Raw genomic sequence first — 24843 nt, forward strand, 5'->3', positions numbered from 1 at the left:
GAGTATGGGAGCAATGAACAAAAAGAGCTGAATTTATGGACAGCCATGAATGCCTTGGGGGCCCTCTTTTAAAACTGAAAACATCTTTGTGAAACACACAGAACCTGATACTTAACTTCTATTATAAATCCTGAGGCTTTTTTTTTGTTGAGGTTTTTCTTTGCTCTTCACAATACCAAGTTGCCATAGCTAAATTCAACTGGTATGACTTTCTACAGTAGGGGGAAATCTTCGACCGCTGAGGACCTTCTTTAACCAGTCAGAAGAGATGACAGCCCAGACTCCTTACCTCCATCTGTCATCCTTTTAGTTGGGCAGATCAGAGAGCATTTTCAAAAATATCCTCAGTCTTTATTTCGTGAAAAGCTGTTCTGTTTTTTAGATGGTAGAGGGAGAGGGCATCAGATGGAGTGAAATACTGGAGACGGGGTTAGACAGATTCTCAATGCTTCTATCAGGCTCTTGTCATTGAAATTGTATCAATCACACCAATAGCACCTACCCTAAGGGTTTTTTTTTTTCCATTTTGTTACAGATTTTCTTTCTTTTATTTATTTTTTTCAATTATTTCTGTCAGTGGGAGTGTGCAGTGAGGGATATAACTACTGTGTTCATTCTACCATCTTGTCTAAAATGCCTATAGATGTTTATTCAAATGATTATTTGAATAATAAATAACAACAATAAATAAAAGTAACATTGTTGGGGGCTTCCCTGGCAGTCCAGTGGTTAAGACTTTGCCTTCCAATGCAGGGGGTGCGGGTTCGATCCCAGGTCAGGGAGCTAAGATCCCACATGGCTTGCGGCCAAAAAACCAAAACATAAAACAGAAGCAACATTGTAACAAATTCAATAAAGACTTTAAATAAATAAATAAAAATAACATTGTTAACAAAATTTACCTTGTACTTACTTCTTAGCTCTCTTTCATATTTTTTATTTTATAACAATTAACATCAACAAATATTACTAAGTTATTGTATTTGTGGGTATAAGCTACATAAGGACACATATTTTATTGTTTTGTTCTTTGTCATTCAAGAAATAAGGAGTTTTATTGGGTGAAACAATTTTCTCAGTTTCTTTTTTGCATTTTCTAATTGTATTTTACTGTTATTAAGATATAGGAATTGTACCTATTCTCCATATCTCATCATCTGCTTTGCTTCATTCTGACTCATTTTTAAAATCCTGCTAGTACAAAAAGTGGCTTGGTGTCCATACGTTTGTTCTCTCCATCTGTGTCTCTATTTCTGCCTTGCAAACCGGTTCATCTCTACCATTTTTCTAGATTCCACATATATGCATTAATATACGATATTTGTTTTTCTCTTTATGACTTACTTCACTCTGAATGACAGTAGAGAACAAACGTATGGACACCAAGGGGAGAAAGTGGGGGAGGGGGTGGTGGTGGTGGGATGAATTGAGAGATTGGGATTGACATATATACACTAATATGTATAAAATAGATAACTAGTAAGAGCCTGCTGTATAAAAATAAATAAATAAAATAATTTTTTTTTAAAAGTGGTTTGGAATCTTTAAGTTGTCTCATGCCTGAAACAGGTTAAAAATTAATCTATTTTTGAGTATGGATGACCTTGTTACAGAACACCCTAGTCAATTGATATAAATTAATATCTTCTCTGAAGTTAAGAAAAATAGTTAAGAGAAAGCATTAAGCTTAATCAAAACTAATTCTCCTCTAATAGCTTGCTTTCCTGACAGTTATTCAAGTGACCTGCAGAGTAAGATGGTGAAGGCCGTTCTAAGTGTACGGTCTGGGGTTATTTATTATTCCTGACTATTAAAACCTTCTGTAATCTATGAAAAGCCTAATGTCATAATTTACAATGACAATCACACGTCATAGAATCAATTTGAAGACCTCAGGTCCTTTCTGAAAATATAATTTTTATTCATCATAAATAAACTAAGATGGGTTAAGTAGCTAGACCTGGATTTTTTTTTTTTTTTTTTCCCAAAATGCAGGCTCAGAGTTTAGTAGTAGCCCTAAAAGTAAGTTTATGGTTCTACAGAACTGGCTTCCAGTGTTAGAAATAAGAACAGCTGAGTATTTTAAAGTGAGACTCCCTAGTGGATATAGTTGCCTGAAAACTCACAGTATCTTTATCTCAGTGTAAATACCATATGGAATAGACATGGTTCAGGTCAAAGATTTACTCTTATTTTTATTTCTAAGCTAAAACAGTAAAGAAAATCCATATGCAAAGGATAATTTTAATGACATTTTAAGTAACATTAATTTGTAATAAAATTTACCACGCAGTTTAATATATCTTTGATTCCTTTGTGACTTGTGCTTTTGCTGACCATATTTCATTCATGATATAAATGAGAATGATTACTGGTAAGGGACATACATATGAATATAGATTATAATTAAGAAATAAAACCATTCTGCCCAATTTTTTCCTACAGTATAAATATCTTTACCTTGGCAAGAGTGTATAATCTTATTCTGAAGGTTTATGTGACTCTATGTAGATGTGTTAACTAAACCAACGTGCCTCAAAAACAATTCCATGAAATATTAATTCTGTAAGACAGATTATGAGTGAAAAGCAAATTTATAGGAAATTCAAGTTTGAAAAACATGGGATTCAATCACGTGTAGTAGTTTTTGCACTGCAGCAAATCTCAAAGACCTTAATCCCCTAATATGTGTTTTTAATTGATAAGAAGAAGAGATGTTTGGAGCATTTTCTAAGATGATTGTATCATGACATATGACATCTTACTGGACTATATTTGAGAATAAGGATTTAGGCTTTCTGAAAGTGTTTCCCCTTTTGAAGAATGCATATATGCCAAATGATCTTTTTGAGAGTCTTCTGTACCTCATTATACCCTTGGAAGAAATCATTTGTATTTTGTCTAGTTTTATATTTAGACTTTTCTTAGTGATTTCTCAAGTTAACGTCTATGAATATGTTAGAGTATGAACATCAGGGCAAAACACAAGTTGGTTTGTTTTTTGTTCAGAGATGCATTTGCTCCTAGAACAATGCCTGGCACAGAGTAGGTGCACAAATATTGTTGTTTAGTGATGGAAATAGTAAGGTACTGCTTTTCGAGGAGGGCTTTGATTTTCTTCATTAACTTCTAGAAAACATTGCCTTCTTGGTCTGCTGATGCCATAGCTGTGCCATGCTGATCTGAAAGCATGGCAGCCAGTTACATTCTTTCTGCTGCTCCTAACACTCAGTGTGACCAGAGATGGGGTGGCCATTTTGAACACATTTGGCTGTGGAAGAATTATCTCTGTCAAAACTGGAAATAGTATGTCCAGCTACACTTTCATAACATTATTAACAGCAGCTCTTATTAAATCACTTCACGCCCAATATAAGATGACACAAATAGCATCTCACTGCATTAGCCATGGCCTAGAGAGTCAGCAAGAATGGAACGGTGGAAAATATCACAAAAGTCAGAAGAGTAGAAGTCAGTGAACATAAGGTTAACCATTACCTTAAGAGAATTAGTAAGACAATAGAGTGACTTCAAGATTCTCACAGTTACCAAAAATTATATATAAGAAATGAATTTATGCATGTGTGAATTTCCCTGCTGAAGAGTTCATAGCTGTAGAGGTTGTCATGCTGTCTCTTTCTCTTCCTCTCTCCTCTCTCTCAATGCCTGCACATCAGTATATATAAAAAAATATTCAGTGGCACTGTCATCCTCATTACATATATATGTCTCACTAGTGCCTTAAAAGAAGATATATATAATATATATGTGTGTGTATACACATTTACATGTATGTTTGTTACATATATATGTATGTATGTAATGTACATATCTCACTTCTATATTCCTAGAGCCTAGCACAATGCTCAACACTAGTAAGTGAAGAACAAAAGTGTAAGTGGAAATTCTAAATTGTCCTGAATTTTCAACAAGATCAGTTACATGTTCTTTAGTTTACAGTTTTGGGGATAAAATTAAATTTAATTTTAATCACACACACAAATGCACACACACATTCTATCATATGTATGAGCAGAATATTTATCTCATTGAGATAAATTTCCTCTGTGTTTTAAGTTGGAGATTTTCAACTGAATGTCTCCTTGGCTGTTTTAATGAACATTGTTAGAAATATGCATCCATAAATATTCATAGGAAGGAGTAATATGAATATTTATAAGGAACTGAAAATTTTCTGATTTGGAGGACATTTATTTCTTGGAAATCCAGTATTAACAATAACAACTACTGTTTCTCTTACCTCTTGTTATCTTGTTAAGGGCTTTATAAAAACATTTCAGGAACCTCTAGGCAAAATACATCTGAAGAAGCCAAACTTTGTTGCACTGATATTATTTAAATGAAATATTTGAAATGCTTTTTTGTGTGTGTATTGCAGTACAATGCAATAAAACTAATGTATGTACATAAGCCAATTTTGCTCTCAAATATGCATATGTAGAAAATTTGAAAATAAACCAAATCTATTGGAACCGTGTACTTTCAATATGAATTAATTGATGAATGCTTGGAAATATTAATTTCTTTTGAATTCTTGGAGGATATATACTTAAATCTTCATATTTGAAGTCATAAAATTATTCTGTTACCTCAAAAATAACTGACAAGTTAAAGCATACACTGGAAACCTCAAGAATTCCCCTATTTGGGACTTCCATGGTGGTCCAGTGGTTAAGACTCCGTCCTTCCAATGCAGGGGGCGCTGGTTCGATCCCTGGTCAGGGAACTAAGATCGCACATGCTGTGTGGCATGGCCAAAAAAAATTTTTTTTAATTAAAAAAGAAAAGAGTTCCCTACTTGTAATATCACAGGACACATTATTTTTAAAAATAACTTTAAGTCATAAAGTAGAATCCAGGTACTGAAAATTGTACCATAGCTAGAAAGACATAACTTTTATTTTGGGTTGAGTATGGCTGATTTAATCTTTATTTTCAAAACCAATGGCCCACGAAACTGATAGCTGAGACATTATTTTTTGATGTTTCTTCAATTGATCTTATAGTTCATTAATTTTTCATTTAATAACAATAATGGGACAATGATAAGTAACATCTGTGGAATACTTACTATGTGTCAGACACTTGTCTAAGCGTCTTTAGAAAGTAGAGTTCTTATTTTTCACATTTTGTAGATAAGAAAATGAAGACTTGAAATATTTGATCAGTTTGTCTAACATATCTCAGCAAATTTGGTGTCTTGAGTTGAGATTCAAACCTCTACTTTGGAATCAGCCTGACTCTGAAACTCTTTTCTTTTCAATTCTTATAATGTGCCCAGATGGCACTTCTGGAAAAAAAAATTGTGTTAATGCAAACCAAAACCGGAATGTCATAAGGACAGATTTCTAAGTGAAAACTAGATGCAGTGAATGAAAATATTTGCACGTATCCCAAATGCCAACTCAACATCTATTTATTCATACTTTTCTGTAGTTCTCACAGATTGGCAATTTTATTTGCAAGGCCATAGAATACAAGAATAGAAAACTATCTGATACAAGCATCCTGAGTACAGGAAAGTAGTGAAGGGTGTCACAGAGTAAATAGTGAAATATTCCTAGGAAAATCAGGAAAAAAACCTTTAACATTGTTGGTTGATTTTACTTTACAAATTGGCATTTGATACACGTATGTATTACTTTCATTCTTTGTCTGTTGCTGCAGTAGTAGGTATTGAGCATACAAAGGAGGAAATATTGCTCCCTTAACTATAAAGCAATTAAATGACAGCATAAACAAAAAATTCTTTAAAATGTTTGAAAACTTGAAAATCAGACCCATAGTTCTTGAAAGTAATCAATATAAGACACAGAAAAATAGAGTATGTTAATTTTCACATAAATGATTGTTTTAAACAAACTGTCTTGGGGACCACCTTGCTTTCAACCAAATTGATTTTACTCAGAATTTATTAGCAAATTTTGGGGCACAAATGTATGGGCTAATACTACATGTTGACAATTGTTCATTTATTTCTACAATGTCTATTGCCTATTAAGTACTAATTATATACATTTTTGTTATTATTTTTATCAGCTTTGAACGCTTTCTAGATTAATCACAATGGTCAAATTACTTAATTTATTGACTCAGTTTCCTTTTTTAAACATGGATATAATAACACCCACATCACAGGCCGATGAGTTGAGTTTCTACATGTGAAATACTTAGCTCTGTGCATGGCACATAGTGATTTCTCAGGAAATGATGGCTTTACTAAGGTTTTATTAATAAAGATGTTTCTTACATATCTGTAAATTTATTTATTTTTTAATTAATTTTTATTGGAGTATAGTTGCTTTATAGTGTTTTGTTAGTTTCTACTATACAGCAAAGTGAATCAGCTATACGTATGCATACATCCCCTCTTTTTTGGATTTCCTTTCCATTTAGGTCACCACAGAGGACTGAGTAGAGTTCCCTGAGTTATACAGTAGGTTCTCATTAGTTATTTATTTTATACATAGTATCAATGTGTATATATGTCAATCCCAATCCATCCCACTCCCCCTTCCCCCTTGGTGTCCATATGTTTGTTCTCTAAGTCTGTGTCTCTATTTCTGCTTTGCTAATAAGATCATGTATACCATTTTTCTAGATTCCACATATATGCATTAATATATGATATTTGTTTTTCTCTTTCTGACTTACTTCACTCTGTATGATAGTCTCTAGGTCCATCCACGTCTCTACAAATGACCCAATTTCGTTCCCTTCTATGGCTGAGTACTATTCCATTGCATATATGTACCACATCTTCTTTATCCATTCCTCTGCTGATGGACATTTAGGTTGCTTCCGTGTCCTGGCTATTGTAAATAGTGCTGCAATGAACATCGGGGTGCATGTGTCTTTTTGAATTTTGGTTTTCTGTGGGTATATGTCAGGTAGTGGGATTGCAGGGTCATATGGTAGTTCTATTTTTAGTTTTTTAAGGAACCTCCATACTGTTCTCCATAGTGGCTGTACCAATTTACATTCCCACCAACAGTGCAAGAGTGTTCCCTTTTCTCCACACCCTCTCCAGCATTTACTGTTTGTAGATTTTTTTATGATGATTATGTAAATTTAGAATATTACATTTTCTTTTTCAGTTATATATTGGAACAAGTAAATTTGTCCCCATCTTTCATTTTACTATAATCTAAAATCTCTCTTTCTCATTCTTCATTTTGGAGCTGTTAAACATGTTTCATTATTTTGTTAACCTCAAAGGTATAAAACATTTTATGACAATGATTTATTATATCTTATGTATATATTATATATATTGATTCTAATATATCTAGGTGATTATTAATATATTTCCTGGATCATTGTACAGCATAAATTATTGATTTTAAATGATTATTATGAATGTTCCATGAATCAAAAGGACTTATTGGTGTTTATAACAAGTATAACATTAGTAACATGATGTTGGTAAAAAATATGGACCACATTTTAGAAGAAATGTTTCCTTTGAAAAGTTAAATAAGTATATGTATATATAAGCACATACAGTTATATATTGCTATGTATACATATGCATATAGATATATATGTGTATACAATATGTATACATATTGCTATATACATATGCATATAGATATATATGTGTATATACATATAAATATATACAGATGCATATATATGTATATCTAAAATAAGGTGATAACCCTACAAGTATGGTAACTCCTTTCTTTGCTTACTGAGTTATCAGTATGAGGAGACCAAAGTGATCAGGTGCCAGCTGCAGATTCATGTTTAGTGGGAATCTTATTGTGTCTTGTAATGAAAGATTCCTTTCTCTGGAAAGCAGGATATCTAGATCTACAAGGTATAAAATTTTGAGATCAGAAGTAGAAATTCCTCAAGGGTAGCTCTAGGAGTAATGGGAAACAGAGACACTCCGATGTTCAAACTAGATGCACGGAGTCTAACTATTGGTGACACAGTACAATATAATACCAGATGGTTAAACCATATTCCAGATCCTGACACTTTCTTAACCTCATGGTATGTCATCTTTATTTAGCTCCTTAGCTGTGCCTTCAAGAGGCTATTCCAATGTTTCATCAGGCTACCATTCTTCTCAGGAATGTGGTATATGGTAAGAACGGTGGATCCATAATCATATGCCTTTGGCCACACTTCCTTAGCCATAAAATTGTTCCTTAGTCCATGGTGGTCTTATCTGGGATCCCATGTCAATAAAACACACACTTTGTGAGTTCTTGGACAGTTAGTCTGGCTGAACTGCTGTAGACGTGAAAAGCTAACCATATCCAGAATAACTGTCAGTGGTGGTCAGAAAGAATTGCTGCCTTTTCCAGAAGGGAAGAGTGGGATACAAACTATTTTTTTCACAAGTGGCTGGTTATTCTCTGTGATGACAAGAATTCTAAGATGTCTCCCCAAGTCGTCTACTCCTAATCCCCGTGACTGTGAATATGATGAGATATCATGCCCGTGATTGTTCCATTGCATGGAAAAAGGAATTTTGCAGAGGTAGTGAAGTTGCTAAATCTTAAGTACCTGTGTGTAGTTAATTCATGTGGCTATCGGTTATTTACATCCATCAGTTGACTTTGAGTTAATCACAATGGAAGTGATCCAGGTAGGCCTAACTGAATCACATGAGCCCTTTAAAAGCAGAGACTTTTCTCCTGCAGGTTGCAGAAGGTGGAGTCAGAGAGACTTGAAACAGGAAAACAACTCACGTATTTTAGCTGTCTTTGAAGTTGGAGGGGTCAAGTGCCAGGCCTTGAGAACGGCCTCTAGGAATTGAGAAGCGTGACTGACAGCCAGCCAAGAAAAGGTTAGACTCCTACAAACACATGGAACTGAATTCTGCTAACAATTTGCATGAGTTTAGATGTGAATCTTCCCCAGAGCCTCCAGATAGGACCTAAGCTTGGTGGACATCTTGATTTTGGCCTCGTGAGATCCTATAAGGCCTATATAGGGTCTCACACTTGTCTCATGCTTCTGACCTACAGAGCTGTGAGGTAATAAATACTTACTCTTTTAAATCACTCAGTCTGTGGTAATTTGTTATGCAGGAACAGAACAATAGTATCAGTATATTCTCTTTGAGGCATGGTGCCATGTTGAGAGCTGTGTTTTCCTTGTCTCCTAATTGTCCATGCAAACAGAATCGTCAGTAACTAGATCAGTCTTGGCAAGCATATGCTGTTAGGCCTGTGCAAGGATACCATGACTGCTCCTTGCATGGGCTTTTGGACAATCACATGTGTTGTCAAGACCAGAAACTAGTTCATATCTCTGAATTAGTTATGTTTTCCACCTGGGTGTTTGTTGGTTATTTTGCAGTTGTTTTATTGTGGCTATTCGCCGAAAGTTAAAAGTAAAAATCTTCAGTTCAAGATGTCCAAGGGTAGAGAACATTGGTAGAAATTACTAATGATACACACACTTGGTTATGAAACATTTACATTTAGTTCCTCCTATAAGCTAAGCAACCAGTGAGTTAATGAGGGTGAGAGGACAATAAGGACACTGTTGTATTAACAATGGTCAGTCTGCCATTGACTCAGATGCTCTGACTCTCCTGCTGGCAGGTCAGTGACCTCTGTTAGGAAAATTTTTTCTTACAGTCTGCATAAGAAGGTTGGAGTTTTCTCACAGTGTGTGCATCCAACATTTGGTCTATTTGTCTACTGAGCAGGTAGTTTGGACTAGTCAACACACTAACCATTTGAGATATAAGGAATGAGACTAGGAAAACCCTGCCATTCCAGAGTCTACAATCAAGTTGACAAGAATGGCATTTAAAAATCATTTAGATTTGATCTGGATAATTTTATTGGCTGGAGACATAGCTGATTTCCTCCTAGACTTCTATAGTCAGTTTCTAATTTCAGTGTTTTATTTTTTATGAATCAAAAGTAAAATTTTAACCTAGCTGTGTATGATTTTGAGCATTATTTTGTGCGAGGTATTTGAAAAATGTTGCAATATGAAAAAGCTTTTGCGATATATTCATTTTGGCAAAAGTGAAATGAGTTTGAAATATCTCTTTGGTTACTCCCCTAATACTGCTCATACAATATAAATAATAATTAAAACTCTTAAGATTATATATTTGATGATAATCTTCACATTGCTGACAAAATTCAAAGACATGACTTTACGCAGAAATAGATAACAATGGTAAAGTTGTTCAGTGAAACTCAATGAAATAATATATTCATCTGTGAAACAGAGTATGATAATAAATTTCTTGAAGGATTGTTTTACATTTAAAAGAAATAACCCAAGTATAGTAACTAACACTGTGCATGACATTTTGTGAGTTTTCAATAACTATTACTTTTCTTCTATTTCCACTTATTGAGTAACTGCTGTATGTGTGGTACTATATGAAAATCAGGAAGGTAGCCCAAAGACTATCGAATAGATTGACAAATGGAGATTAAATTATTAGAAAAGTAAAGAGACAGGAAATAAAATAACTAAACTAGTTGTGACAATTTGGAATTTCTACCAAAAGCTAAATTCCAGGACATTCAAACTAGACTACAGAAAAGTATTTGAGGTGGTTATAAAAATTTGCTATGAAAAATACTTCATAAAGTTTGACTTGCATTTCTATGCCTTATCCCCTTCCTCAAAGCATTGAAGAAGAATTGAAACCAATAAATGATGGGCGGTGTATAATCTCTCTCTTGCTTATTTCTCCTTTCTCATTCCCAACACAAATATTCTATCACATGTCCATTAAGAGATGCTTGCCAAATTCACATTCTTCTTTAACATTCTTGAGCATATAGATTGCATTGTCCAATCTCCCCTTGCAGTCATGTGTGGCTATGTTCCTGAGTTCTAGCCAATGATATGTGCTGTAGGATGAATGTATCCTCCAAAATTCGTATATTAAAACCTTATCCCCAATGTGATGATATTTGGAAGTGGGGCCTTTGAGAGGCGACTAGGTCATGAGCGTGGAGCCCTCATTAGTCAGATTATACAAGACACCCTTGTGCTCTTATACGAGAGACCCTAGAGATTTCCTTCACCTCTTCCACCATGTACGGACACAGAAAAAAGACAGTTGTCTATGAATCAGGAAGTGGGCCCTCACTAGGCACTGAATCTGCGGGTGTCCTGATCTTAGACTTTCCAATCCTCCCAGAATTATGAGAAATAAGTGTTTGTTGTTTATGAGCCACCCAATCTGTATTATTCTGTTATAGTGGTCCCAACAGACTAAAACGATGTGCTAACAGATGTTAAATGTGCCTTTTTCAGACATAGGTCATACAAACCTCTTGTGTTTTTCTAATGGACACTATTGCTGCAAAACTTAGCAGCTTAAAATAACCACTTTATTTTTCTCAAATTTGGGGGGGGGGGGTCAGAAATTTGAGAAAGGATTGGTTTGGCTGTTCTTGGGTAGAGTCTTTCATGAAATTGAAATCACCTGAAGGATCCCCTGGACTGCATGGAGATCTTAAGTCATTCATGTGGCTAGATGTTGATGCCAGCTGTCAACTAGACTTTCTGTTCAGCCAAGAAGTGTGACTGTAGCATCTACATGGGACATTCCAGTAAGGTGGACTCAGGGTAGGGGGAGTTTTTAAATGGCATCTGCCTTCTCTCAGAGTAAACACCTTGAGAACACCAGGCAAAATTAGCATCTCCTTTTGTGAACCAGCCTCAGAAGTCACATAGCACTACACATAACACACTGGATTAACTGAATTCCACCCAGATTTATGGGGTAGAACATAAACCTCATATTTTGATAGAAGTATTGAATAATCTGGGAACCATTGTTATAAACTTCCACTCTTCTTTTTTTCTCTTCCTTTGAGTCATCTGCATATTGGTGTCCAGCATAACATTGGAAGTCATATGTAGAATTTGGAAAAGATTACCTTAGTTTAAGTCCTTGAAGAAAACTATGTGGAGGAGGAATTGCTCGCTCTTTCATTCCTATAATATAAGAAAGGCATAAATTACCATTATTTGTAAGATAGGGTACATTTTTATTGTATTCTTTATGACAGCCTTTTCTAACACACACACATCTTTTTTTTTTTTTTGCTTCTCAAGAAGAACTCTTTAGTATCATTTATTTCTAACAAAAAGTTTCGGGTTTATAAACAACACACACTTTTTGTGAAATCCAGATTGAGAGATATGACATATTTAAAATGTATATAATTAAACACTATAGCTTGTTGTTAAAATTTAGAGAATAATTAAAATAATTATAACATCAACTATTATTATATTACAATATTGATAATTGATGATAATTAACACTTAAATTCTATGAAAGCTTTACTCATTTGATTTTTTCATTTATGCAGTGACCAGTGTTTTGTTGTTTGCTATAAAATGTACTTGCAAACACAATGTACTTGAATGAGGTAGAAAATATAAAACACAGAATCTCTATTCAATAGTATAGTATAAAATCAGTTTTTGATTCATAATATAATTTTTTCATTTAGTTGTTTGGCTTTTTTACTATTTATATTTCTTTTAAAAAAATTTTTATTTTATATTGGAGTATAGTTTATTAACAATGTTGTGTTAGTTTCAGGTGTACAGCAAAGTGATTCAGTTATACATATACATGTTTCTATTCTTTTTCAAATTCTTTTCCCATTTAGGTTATTACAGAGTATTGAGCAAAGTTCCCTGTGCTATAAACTATTTATATTTCTATTCAAAATTGAGTTTATATTAAATAAGATGCTAAAATTCAGACTTGTCTCCAGTTTTACTTTTTAAAGTGCAATTTTAAAATTTCTGCTTTATTCAAAGATAAACTATTAGTTAACTCTTATTTGAGTGGCTTGGGAAAGTTGGTTAGCCTCTCAGAAGTGTTTCCTTATCAGAATAATAAGGATAATTTAATTTCCTCATAATTTTTGTGAGGATTCAGATCAGTGATGTAAAAACAACATGGGTCTAGCACATAGTCAAACCCAATAATTAACAGTCATTTTCTTATTATAGTTCAACATTATTTGATATTTACTGAGAACCTAAATTATTTAAAATCCTTTGCATATCTCATACACCTATTTTAATTCAGACAATAACTTAGAAGTTAAAAAGCTATTTTAATCATCACTAAAAGATAAGTAAAAAAGTCAGGGAACTTAAATCACTTTCAAAAGCAGTAGAAACATGGCTGAAACATAACTTTCCACATAAAATTATTTTTCATTTATACATTCTAGATCTGCTTCCATTTTGTCAGTTGAAAACATACTCTTTTCTCAAGACCTCTGAAAAAAATAAACCACCCACTAATCCCACAGCAAAATGATTCCTTCTTTGTGAAATGGTCCATAGTAAATAATGGTACCTATCACGTATTAGAATTCTAATTGTGTGTGTGTGTGTTTTGTACTAGTTTGTAGCCTCTCTGAGATCAAAAGTTGTGCTTTATTCTTATTTTGACTACTATTCTTCCTAGCATGTATGTTCCATATATTAAGTGATCAATACATATTTATTACTTACATTTCTGAAATATGAAGTCAGTCTCCAAAAGGAGAGAGCTATGTGGGGAGAATCCACTCTTAGGAAGTTCTAAGATAATGGAAGGAACACTAAATGAATGACTTCTCTACCTACTTAGACAAATTCGCTGTCATTATTTTTGTAGTGAATATCTGCATGAAAATTTGGAGAGCTTTGTAACAAAACCTTAATTTAAAATGGTTAATTATAGTCATTAAATTCTTAACTGTTTGCTGTGTAATATGGATAACACTTTCTTACGCGTTATGGATAAATGAAAATGTTTGCAAATAAATGCAACCAGAGGGAGTACTCTACTCTGCTGAAGATACCCACGAGGATATATCAGGGAGGGATTATCATGCAGAACATGATATTTCCCAGGGGTCTCTCGAGAATTCTGAGCTATAATAAATTTTGCACAGGAAAAATTCAAGTGTCTTAGTACCTCCTTGACTCTGCGCTCCCACTTTTCTTCCATATTTAGTCCCTCACTCCAAAGCACTCACTGGTTAAGCTAGTTATTATTTCTCTATGAAAAGGCTAAACTAACCAATCTACTGGCAGATAATCCTGTGTTGGTGGGAAGGGTATTTTCTTCCAGGTCTTTCCTATATAAATGGGTAAGCACTAAGATTGAAAAAATGCATGGGTCAGTCTTCAACTCTTCTCACTACTCTTATCAACTTCTTTATGATCCTTTCCTCATTAAATTAAAAGGCTCAATTTCTGAAGGCTTATTTAGCTATGAGGGAAAGAAAATAAATTAACTAAGAGACTGTAAGGGATAACTCACTTAGTTCAAAGATAATTGCCTCATGACTGATATTTTGCAAACCAAATAGAATTTGACAATGGTAATAAGTGAATAAGATAGAAGTCAGCACAAACCTATAGCCAATTAAAAACAATTAAAGGAATGAATAAGGCATTAAATTTATTCTAAATAAAAGTAAAACTGAGTACACTTACAACTGATAGAGAGGAAGTTGCTCTATTTATTGAACAGAACAAGACATAGTAATGACTTATGCATACTATTATATTAAACTGAATTAATGTGAAATTACAGCATATATGTTAATCAGCATCCTTTTCAAACTATAATTTTATAGGAAAATATTTAGATTATTTCCCTTTCTTTTCTGTTTAATGGAAATGAAAAGGATTTTTTTTTTTTTTTTCTATTGAGGGCTGGTTCAGGCATAGTTGGTCCCCAGTGTAGGTTGTATGTTAAAAATAAAAAATAGTATCACATGGCAATCCTTTGCCTACTCCTTAAATTATAAGTACATTCAACAACAAAATTTTTCCCAGGAAAATTATCAAATTTATATAAACTTCCTATGAGGAGTTAATAAATACTATCATAATTTTTCTTGATATATTGACAGATAGAAGAAAAGGTTTATGGGAACCATAAGAAAAGATGGTTAAGAAAAAGAGGAGGAAAGTACCAACTTCTGACATTACACAGAGCAAATTTACCTACAAAAAAGTATCAGCTTCAAATATTACAGCTAGAACTATATTCCCAACGAACATTTAAAGTAAGTTAGTCTTCTCTACTTGGGGTCACTCTTCTCAAAATACATTCTGAAAGCAGTGATATCTGCTATAAACTGTAATAGCCTAAGAGTATCACCATTATTTGGCAATCAGAAAACTGACATAAGAGAAATGATTATCATTAGAATATGTATAGTATATGTTATTTAAGGTGATGAAAAATAGGAAGTTTCTTTAATCACAATTTGGACCTTTGAGATTATATTCTAACAATAGAGATATACATAGAAAATGGAGAATCTAGTTATTATCATGATACTCCTGCCTACTCCCCTCCATTGTTGAGAACTGGGCAGTGATAAGGAAAAAAATCAGAAGCAGATGGTGATTCTGCCATTAGGGTTAACAAAAGGGAATCTATTCTATAATCAATCTATTTTCCTCACCAGTATATATATGTATGTATATATATATATATATATATATATATATATATATATATATATATATATATACATACACACACACACACATATATATTTTTAAAATTTATTTAATTAATTTATTTTTGGCTGCATTGGGTCTTCATTGCTGCGCAGGGGCTTTCTCTAGTTGCAGTGAGCAGGGGTTACTCTTTGTTGCAGTGCGCAGGCTTCTCACTGCGGTGGCTTCTCTTGTTGTGGAGCACGGGCTCTAGGCAGGCTGGCTTCAGTAGTTGTGGCACACGGGCTCAGTAGATGTGGCTCGCGGGCTCTAGAGCGCAGGCTCAGTAGTTGTGGTGCATGGGCTTAGTTGCTCCACGGCATGTTGGAACTTCCCGGACCAGGGCTTGAACCTGTGTCCCCTGCATTGGCAGGCGGATTCTTAACCACTGTGCCACCAGGGAAGCCCTCATATGTTCTTTAGTTTATTACTTTCTTAATTTATTGAAAAGAAACATTAAAGTACACTTAATATGTGCTGAAAACTATTATAGATACCGAGGAGGCAAAGATGAGAAAGAACCACTTTTTGGTTTTGAGGAAATATTTTCCAAAAGGTGGACAATGAAAATCAGGTGGTCCCTATTGGTCTCTGAAGTGGCTCATAGGCAACTTAGTTTAAGAGGAAAGGCAAGTAAAGGCAGTTGTTTTACAAATTTGGTATGTAAGACTTATCTTAAGGATATTTATGCTTTTAAAGGTGGAACATATGCTACAAAAATTGAATGTATCAGTTGACATTTCATCAATAAGATACAGTTCGTCTTAACCAATACAGTTCCATAGCATTTGCATGTTAGAGTTTACACTTTTTAAATTACCATTTTTCATGTATACTATTGTGTTGCTCTAGCTTCTCAATTCACAAAATATTTAAACCACTCCAAAGGTGTTCAATTAAAAATAAAAATACATTTCTTCATTGAGTAGTTATGAATACTACAATTTAGCCATTAAGAAAGTAAAATTAATGGAGAACTTACTGTGTGCCCAGAGGTAAATATTCAACAGTGAACAAGACAAAGTTTCCAAATTCAAGAACCTTATGTTCTAGTGGGAAGAAACACAATAACTAGTTAAATAAATAAATATGTAACAACATCTCACATAGTATTTACTGTACAGAAATGTAAAGCAAGGTAAAAAGATGGTGAGTGACAGAGAATGATTATTTTAAGTAAGGTGGTCATTGGAAGATCTCTAAGTAAAGGTAATATTGGAGGAAAAGACTGAATAAAATGGAGAAGCAAATCAAATGAGTTTTGAGGTTAAAATTGTTCAATGAATGAAAAAGATTAAATGAACCATTCTTGAACAGAAACCTATAACTAAAATATGAATTTTGATATGCTAATGATAAGAAGTCTTATCAGCAACTAAAAATGGAAAGGATATAAAAAAGAAAAATGTCAACAAGACGAAAATAAATATTTTTAAGAAATGTAACCCATTTAAACATCATCTCTTGTGCTACGAAATTATCTCTAGTAGTCATCAAAATGTTGAGTCATTTTTCAAATAAGGCATAGAGTGCCCTTTTTAAGAAGTCAAATGAGTTTTTCTCCAGAATACACATAAAATATTGCTTTCCAATATTAAATTTTTTAACTTTGTTGTAAATTGTTTCACCATAGTATCATCACTCAAGTATGATATTGAAAGGTGTTAAAAGTCACATTTTTCTTGAAAAGTTTATGAAACTGATCATAACAATTATGTTTGGAGTGAAAAATACAAAGAGCTCCTGGAAATATTTGTTGTCAAATAGCACAGTTAGAAGATACATATTTTATTGTCATCAAGAGCACAATGAAATGGCAATCACACGTGTGTTCTGCAAAATAGCTCACTAGAGAGTTGGAAGAAATTACTAATGACCAGAGTATAAACCAGTTCTTGACCCTGACAGTACAGTGCACAATTAATTATCTCTGTTCACCACTGAAACTTTATGCAATATGGCTTTGAGTTTCTTATTCAAATAAATTTTAGAGCCAAGATTAATTCTCTCTCTCTTTCTCAACTCTGACCCCACATTTTTTTACATAATCATACTTAGACTGTAGGGAATTGGTTCCAGTTATATGATCAGGTGGGTTGAGTTAGCCCAAATATATCACATGATTCTTATGCAGACAAGTAATTCCCACCAACAAAATGATGATAGGATGAATACTATGCTGGGTAGAACAACTGATGTTCTCTTGTTCTACCCCATGACTGCCCAATACATATGCAACCATCAGTGTGAATGACTGATGTGGTACTATGATAGGTCATCAGTAGGTTGTATATCCACACAATGGTACTTAAAGAAGAACTGCACTTAAAGTCTTCAATACTTACATATAATTTTAGTAGGGAATAAGTAGTTTCCCTCAAGAGTGGATAAAAGCAGTATAGGGCAAAAGGGCAGATAGGAACATTAGAAGTCTACTGAAATATTTAGTAATGGTTATTGATATGTATGTGTGAGAATAGTTATCATCTTCTAGTCACAATTTTTGGGGAAAAATCCCTGTAATAGTTTTATAAATCTTGAAATCAAATGCAGTAAAGTAAGTATTCTATCTGATATTGTGTATCAATTGAAATTGTAGGAAATTAAAATGTGTCTTCTGAGGAAATGCTCTTTTGAGATATTGTAGAATAGCAAGAATTCTGTATAAAAATGTGTTTAGAAAAGACTGCATGTTTTACTCCCCACTCCTTTAGTGATTAACAAAAGCTCTTCATATGGTTCTGCTAAGTAATACAGAAAAGCAATTTATTTAGTTTTTTTACCTAGAATTTCCTAAATGTATTTGCCTTAAAAAAATCTGTTTTCTGGTATTAAAAGCCTGTGTAACCATGCTCCTTGGCATACAGTTTGGGAAAGACTGTTTTAGGCAGTCTTTTGCTTTACTGTAAAATAGGAAATTTGTGTCATCTGTTTTTCTTAACAGTGAAATTGAAATTTTGAAAGTGAAAGCACAGTTCAGTAGTGCCAACTGAATTTGGCAGCTAGCATAGTATTTTCATGATGACTTTTGAAGCTAAGAGCTGAGATTTCTCTTGGTAAAATCTTATTTAATCATAATCTCTTAAAGCTTGAAAAACATCTATGAGAGCAAACAAATAGCCACGGGGATTGAAAAATGAATGCTTTCATGTGTGGGGTCTCATTGGATCCTGTAAACTTTTTTACAGTATTTTCTGTCTCTAGATTTCAGTGCTCACTGCACCCTAGGGGGAGAAAGAAAGAGAGAGATAAACACGTACATATACATATATTTCTAAAATCTGCGACTGCAAAGTTAATTTTCTTTACTCCAATCTATCAGTAGTCTCAACTGTTAAATCTGTTGTTTAAATCCCATATCAAAAATGAGAAAATTAAAGGGCATTTGTTCTGAAGCTGTTGACTAGGAGTACAAACTGGACAGATTGATAAAATCCATTTTAAGTGTGAAGTCTTATTTAGGTACTTTATTCATGTCATTTTTGGTTTTTAGCTCTTTTACTAGGTAGGCTATAAATATAGGATGATGGCATTGGTGGGGTGAATACTTGTGGATACTTTTATACATATTTCTTCATCTCAACAGAGAAACTACATTATTGCACTGTTTTATTTTAGCAGATTTGGACTTTGAATGATTATGCATTTGTGTCATGCATGTAATCACATTAGAGATGTATGTTCTTGGAAAGAATGTACAGGTAACCTTCCTACACATCTCTCTTGCATTACTCCTTTCTAAAACTTCCTTTGGGGCTGGTTATCTGAGGTCACCAGCAAAACATTCTCCCACATTTACCAAGTGATGACTCTGGTATTAATGTCCAGAATTGAGTGCTGATTCAACATTATCACTCAAGACAATTTACTTCATATTTTTGATTATCTGTTTATATATCAATAAAATGGGTGTGATAAAGAGCATACTACATTGCATTGTTACAAATAAATGGGATAGTATATATAAAGATTTTGAAGAGTGTATTCAAAAAATAAGTGCTCAAATAATTGGTGACTATTTTTATTACTGTCTAAAATACCTTTCCCTCTAGCCCCTTCTCATCCTTTTAAACCCTACAAAGCTAAACTACTAAAAAGTCTTCCAAACTTTGTTGTGCATCAGAATCATAATAAGGACTTGTTAAAAAAAAAAAAAAAAGCACAACAAAGCAAAACAATACAAAAACAGATTCCTGATATCTATCTATAGTCTTCCTGAAGCCAACTATTGAAGTGGGGTTCCTCGCCATATAGATTTACATCAAGCTTTCCTGGTGTATCTTACACAAGAATGTGAAGTCTGGTTGTATTTTAAATATGTTTTATTGCCAAGTTATTCTCCTACTTCTACCTCCAAATACCTTAAGTATACTTCCTTATTTTCATATCCCTGGCCAGTAGTTTTTTTTTTTTTAATGGATTCTTTTGTTCCCCTGCCTTTGCTTTAAAAAATGCCATAGCAGGTATAGTTTTAAAAACACTTAAAAATATTTGTTATACATAGTATATAAACTAATATGTTTACCTATTTTTTTTAAAAAATTATTTATTTATTTATTTATTTATTTTGGCTGTGTTGGCTCTTCGTTTCTGTGCGAGGGCTTTCTCCAGTTGCGGCAAGCAGCGGCCACTCTTCATTGCGGTGCGCGGGCCTCTCACTATCGTGGCCTCTCTTGTTGCGGAGCACAGGCTCCAGACGCGCAGGCTCAGTAGTTGTGGCTCACGGGCCCAGTTGCTCCGCGGCATGTGGGATCTTCCCAGACCAGGGCTCGAACCCGTGTCCCCTGCATTGGCAGGCAGATTCTCAACCACTGCGCCACCAGGGAAGCCCCTATTTACCTATTTTTATTCAATAAAATTTTCCCTCTGATCAATATAAATACTATGAAAATTTTCCCATGCTGTACGTTGACTCTTACTGTCTTCTGTTTCAAATTTTTATAGCTTACTGTGAAGGCTCTCTCTGCAGAAGTCATCTTAACATTATTTCCCATTATCCTTAGGTATAGATTTTGTTTTTTGTTTTTTTTTTTAGCAAAGCAAATCTTTGCTTTCTCTAGAGCATAGATGAATTAATTCATCCTCCCAAACTATACACATCTTCTTCTTCTTTTTAAATTAATTAAACATATTACCTCTTTAAAAATATGACTGAAGATTTTTCTTATTGAGATGTATGGCTTGCAGCATGAAGTTTCATGGAAGTAGAAATGATTTCGAGTACTCTGCTTGAGCATGGTGGACTACATAAAAACTTATGTCATACTTTGGTAATATTACTGTTTAATAAAAAAGGCTGAGGTGTCACATGTTATTGGGTAATAGTCTATGTTAATTTTTAACTTATAAGTATTTAATCAAAAAGTGGAAATACCAGATTATGACTTGGAACTAATCAAGGTAGAATCATTTAAGTGAGATGCAAAGAGAAGTTTCTGAAAGAAGAAATCACAAGTGAAAAAGTATGAAAGAGCATAATATGTTTCAGATATTCTCATTTTTTCTGAAATATGGAACACTGAAATCTTACAGAAGAGTAGGGTAGAGGGAATACAAGAGATCAGGACAGGTCCAAAATTCTGTTTGTATGCTTGACTAAATAATCCTAATCCAAGAATTAGAATAGAATATGAGGTACTGGCTGCAGAGATTTTACTAAAGTAACCCTATGGATAAGTCATCCAGTGCAACTGAGGTAGGAAATGGTACAGTGAACCTTGGGACTCTTAATTCACCATAAAGTAGAATGATGGCTGTGGTTGGAGATTTAAATGAAACTGAAGACCAAGGATTTGTAATAGCACCCACCAACACAATCATAATTTTTTTCCAGCAGTGAAAACTAACTGGATTTTGGTAGGATGACTAATGGCCTCCCAAAATATCCAGGTCCTAACCCCTGGAATCTTGTAGCAAAAGGAATTTTGCAGATGTGATTAAATTAAGCCTATTGAGATGGTGAGATAATCCTGAATTATCGAGGTGGGCCATAAATATAATCAAGAGTGTTTTCATAAGACAGAAGCTGAGGGTGATTTGACTACAGAGACAGAAGACAATGTAGGAATTGAAGCAAGATACTATGCTGCTGTCTTTGAAGATGAAGAAAAGAGCCATGAGCCAAGAAATGTAAAAAATGTAGCTGAAAGCTGGAAAAGACAAGGAATTGATCTTCCCAGACTCCCTAGAGGAAAACTGGCCCTTCTGTCACTTTGATTTCAGCCCAGGAAAACTGATTTTGGATGACCCTAAAAAGTGTGATTTTTTTCAAGAGAAGTATACTGTTTTAGGTACCAAGCTTTGTGGTAATTTGTTAAAACAGACATGAGAAACTAATGTACTTATTTTTTTTTCCTAAATAGAATAAGAATGGGCATTGACTGGATTCTGAGGAAATAAGGCCACCCACTAGTGTGGATGAACAAGAAGTTTAGGTATTTGAAGTTATCAGTGTGAGAGAATTGAATTGATGGAAAAATAAGGTAGTTTATTCAGAATAAGTTGAGACTAGTAGCTAGTGCTGTGAAAGTGAGACTCAAAGAGAAAGGAAAGGCCATGCATTAGAAGATTTACTGAGTTGAAAGGAGGTTAAATGAAAGTAAGAATTGAGAGATCTGAAGGAGTAAATTTTTATAATAAGAGTTATTAGAATTTTGGAACCCACAGATGGAGCCCAACATGAGGCAATGGAGAAGTGCTGAGGCTCTCAAATGGAGGAAGGTCAAGGTACTGAGAAATGAGTGTTCTATTCTTAATTCTTTTCTCTCTTTTTCCTTTCAGTTCACCCTCAGATAACCTCAAAATAGCAAAAAAAAAAAAAAAAATTGTTCAATGACTAAAAAGTGGAAGCTGTGCATTTGACTCTATTCATTCACTTATGAAATGTTATTTAAGAGCCTTTGGGAATTATCTATGTTTTCTCATGATAAAAAATGACTGTGGAAAAAAAGCATTTGGGATAGTAAATTCATAAATAAACTAACTCTATCAATTTGTATAGGAATACAGAAATAACTGTTGCTCTAATTGTAGGTATAGAGTGTGGTGTTACTTTACTAATGCAATTCATTGTATGAGCATTCATTTTCCTAAAGCTGGAGTGTTCTCTTTTTGTTCCTTAAGGCAATAATACCAGAAGAAAATTGGCATCAGTTTCCCCTTCTTAAAATATATTAACATATGAAAAAGAGATTGAGAGGAGACTAAGAAGATTTATGAGACTAGAAATATTTATAAAAGATCAGCAGGAAGTAAATAGTACTAAAATAAGCCCTTTAATAAAAAGAGCCCTCTTAGTCTTTCTAGCCTTTTGAATCCAATTCTTTGTGACTCATCCGAGTGATTCCTTCAAGGGTAAGTTATTGTACCCTGGGACACAGAACTGAATGGTTCTGGGTCAGGAAGTACTCATAATATAGAAAGTTCTACGCCACATGTTATACATTTCTAAGTTTTTAGGTAGTCGTCTTCCGGTCATATAGGTATCTACTATATTGCAGTTCTCCTCAGGTTATGGAACTTTGCCTATAGATACTGTAGGGTTATTTACAAAATATCAAATAGAATAGTAAAACTTAGCAATAGTACTCCTGGAAAATAATAACACATTTCCTGATTTTTTTTTAACAAATGAGGCTTGCATTTTAATTTTCACAATAGAGGGAAATAAGCTACTCTAATTTAACCCATTCTTAGGTTATCTTTTCATTATCTAGTTTGAGAAGGAATTGCTCATCATATACAATTAGCATATTTTATAGGAAATTATAAGTAGTTTGGGGTTGTTTAACAAAAAGGCTGTGCAGCAAGGAAATGTGTATTTTTAATGAAAATATCTTTATTATTACAAGAGTAATGAATTCTGTTAAAAAGCTTTCTAAAAATATAGAAGTGTAGAACATTGAAAGTATAGTCAATAGTCCTCTAGGTCGTAATCAAAAATAATTTTTATAATTTTTTTCTCTCAATATCAACACTAGTCTTATTATATATTTTGTCTTGAAACCTGATTTTTTCATTTACTAGTACATAGGAAAATGTTTACAGATGTATAGATGCTTCATGACTCTTTAATATTCTAAACTATACATAACTTTAATTTCTAAATTTCTATTGATAAACATTAAAGTTCATATCATGTTTTACTAACACAGACCATATTTCTAATTATTTTTTTCTCTTGTTCAAGTTAACTTTCAAGAACTGAAGTTTGCTTGGAAAAAGCAATATGATATCTTCACACTGTACTCTTGCTTTACTGTACTTTTTTGTAGATATTTTCTACTGAATACTACTCTGAAAAGGGAGTGATGAAGAACATTTGACATTACTAGTACATAAAAAAATACCTAGAATTTCAAACTTCAATTGATTTTATTGTTAAATCAAATCAGATTAAAACATTTCTTAAAAATAATGTGTATGATCTTTCCTCCCTCCCTCTTTCCCTCTCTCTCTCTTATACACACACTCGTATGTATGCAATATATATAAAGCAAATATTATTTTCTACCCTACTTTAAAGCTTAAGACACTGTGACTGAGAAATGTTAAGTGGCTTATCAGAGCTCAGGAAATAAAGATAAAAAGCTCTTTGGGTTCATAGACTGAGTTTTTCCAGTTATAAATCTCCAGTGTCTTTTGCAGTATCTGCTGCATATAACCTTACGCTATATTTTTACTGAATCACAAATTAATTAATGGCCAGCATAGGGCTAGAACTGTAATGTAAGAACTTTGACTACAAATATAGATATAGCTTGTATATATAGATTGTAGATTTTTGCTAAATTTACAGTCAGAATTCCAAATCTTTGATACTAGATCTAACTGATCTAGGTTTGGAGCCTTCAATAAATGAATCATTTGTTTATTCCAAACTTTGTTCTGCATTTTTCTGTAACTTAGCATTTACATCTATAGTATCTAGTAACCATGACATATGAAGAGGTATGACTGTGAATTAAAAAATACCCTGAAAAATATATCACACTATTAAAACGTACAGTGATATCCATGAAGTGAATTGTGGTTTTGGAACAGATTTTACTATTCTTTTTTGATATATGGAACATAGATGCATATATAGATATAGATATAGATATAGATATAGATATAGATATAGATATATAGATATAGATATAGATATAGATAGATATAGATATATGTATATATAGATATATATTTGTATGTGTGTGTGTGTGAGAATAGGAACCAAAATGGTTGGATTTGAACATGTTGACTACTGGGGACCAATGAGATAAAAAACACAGTGAGCTAGCAACTAGGTATTAGAGATCTGAAGTGGAAGTACAGATACATGAATCCCCACCACATTGT

The sequence above is a fragment of the Balaenoptera ricei genome, chromosome 5 (genome assembly GCF_028023285.1).
Source record: "Balaenoptera ricei isolate mBalRic1 chromosome 5, mBalRic1.hap2, whole genome shotgun sequence".
Taxonomy (NCBI): Eukaryota; Metazoa; Chordata; class Mammalia; order Artiodactyla; family Balaenopteridae; genus Balaenoptera; species Balaenoptera ricei.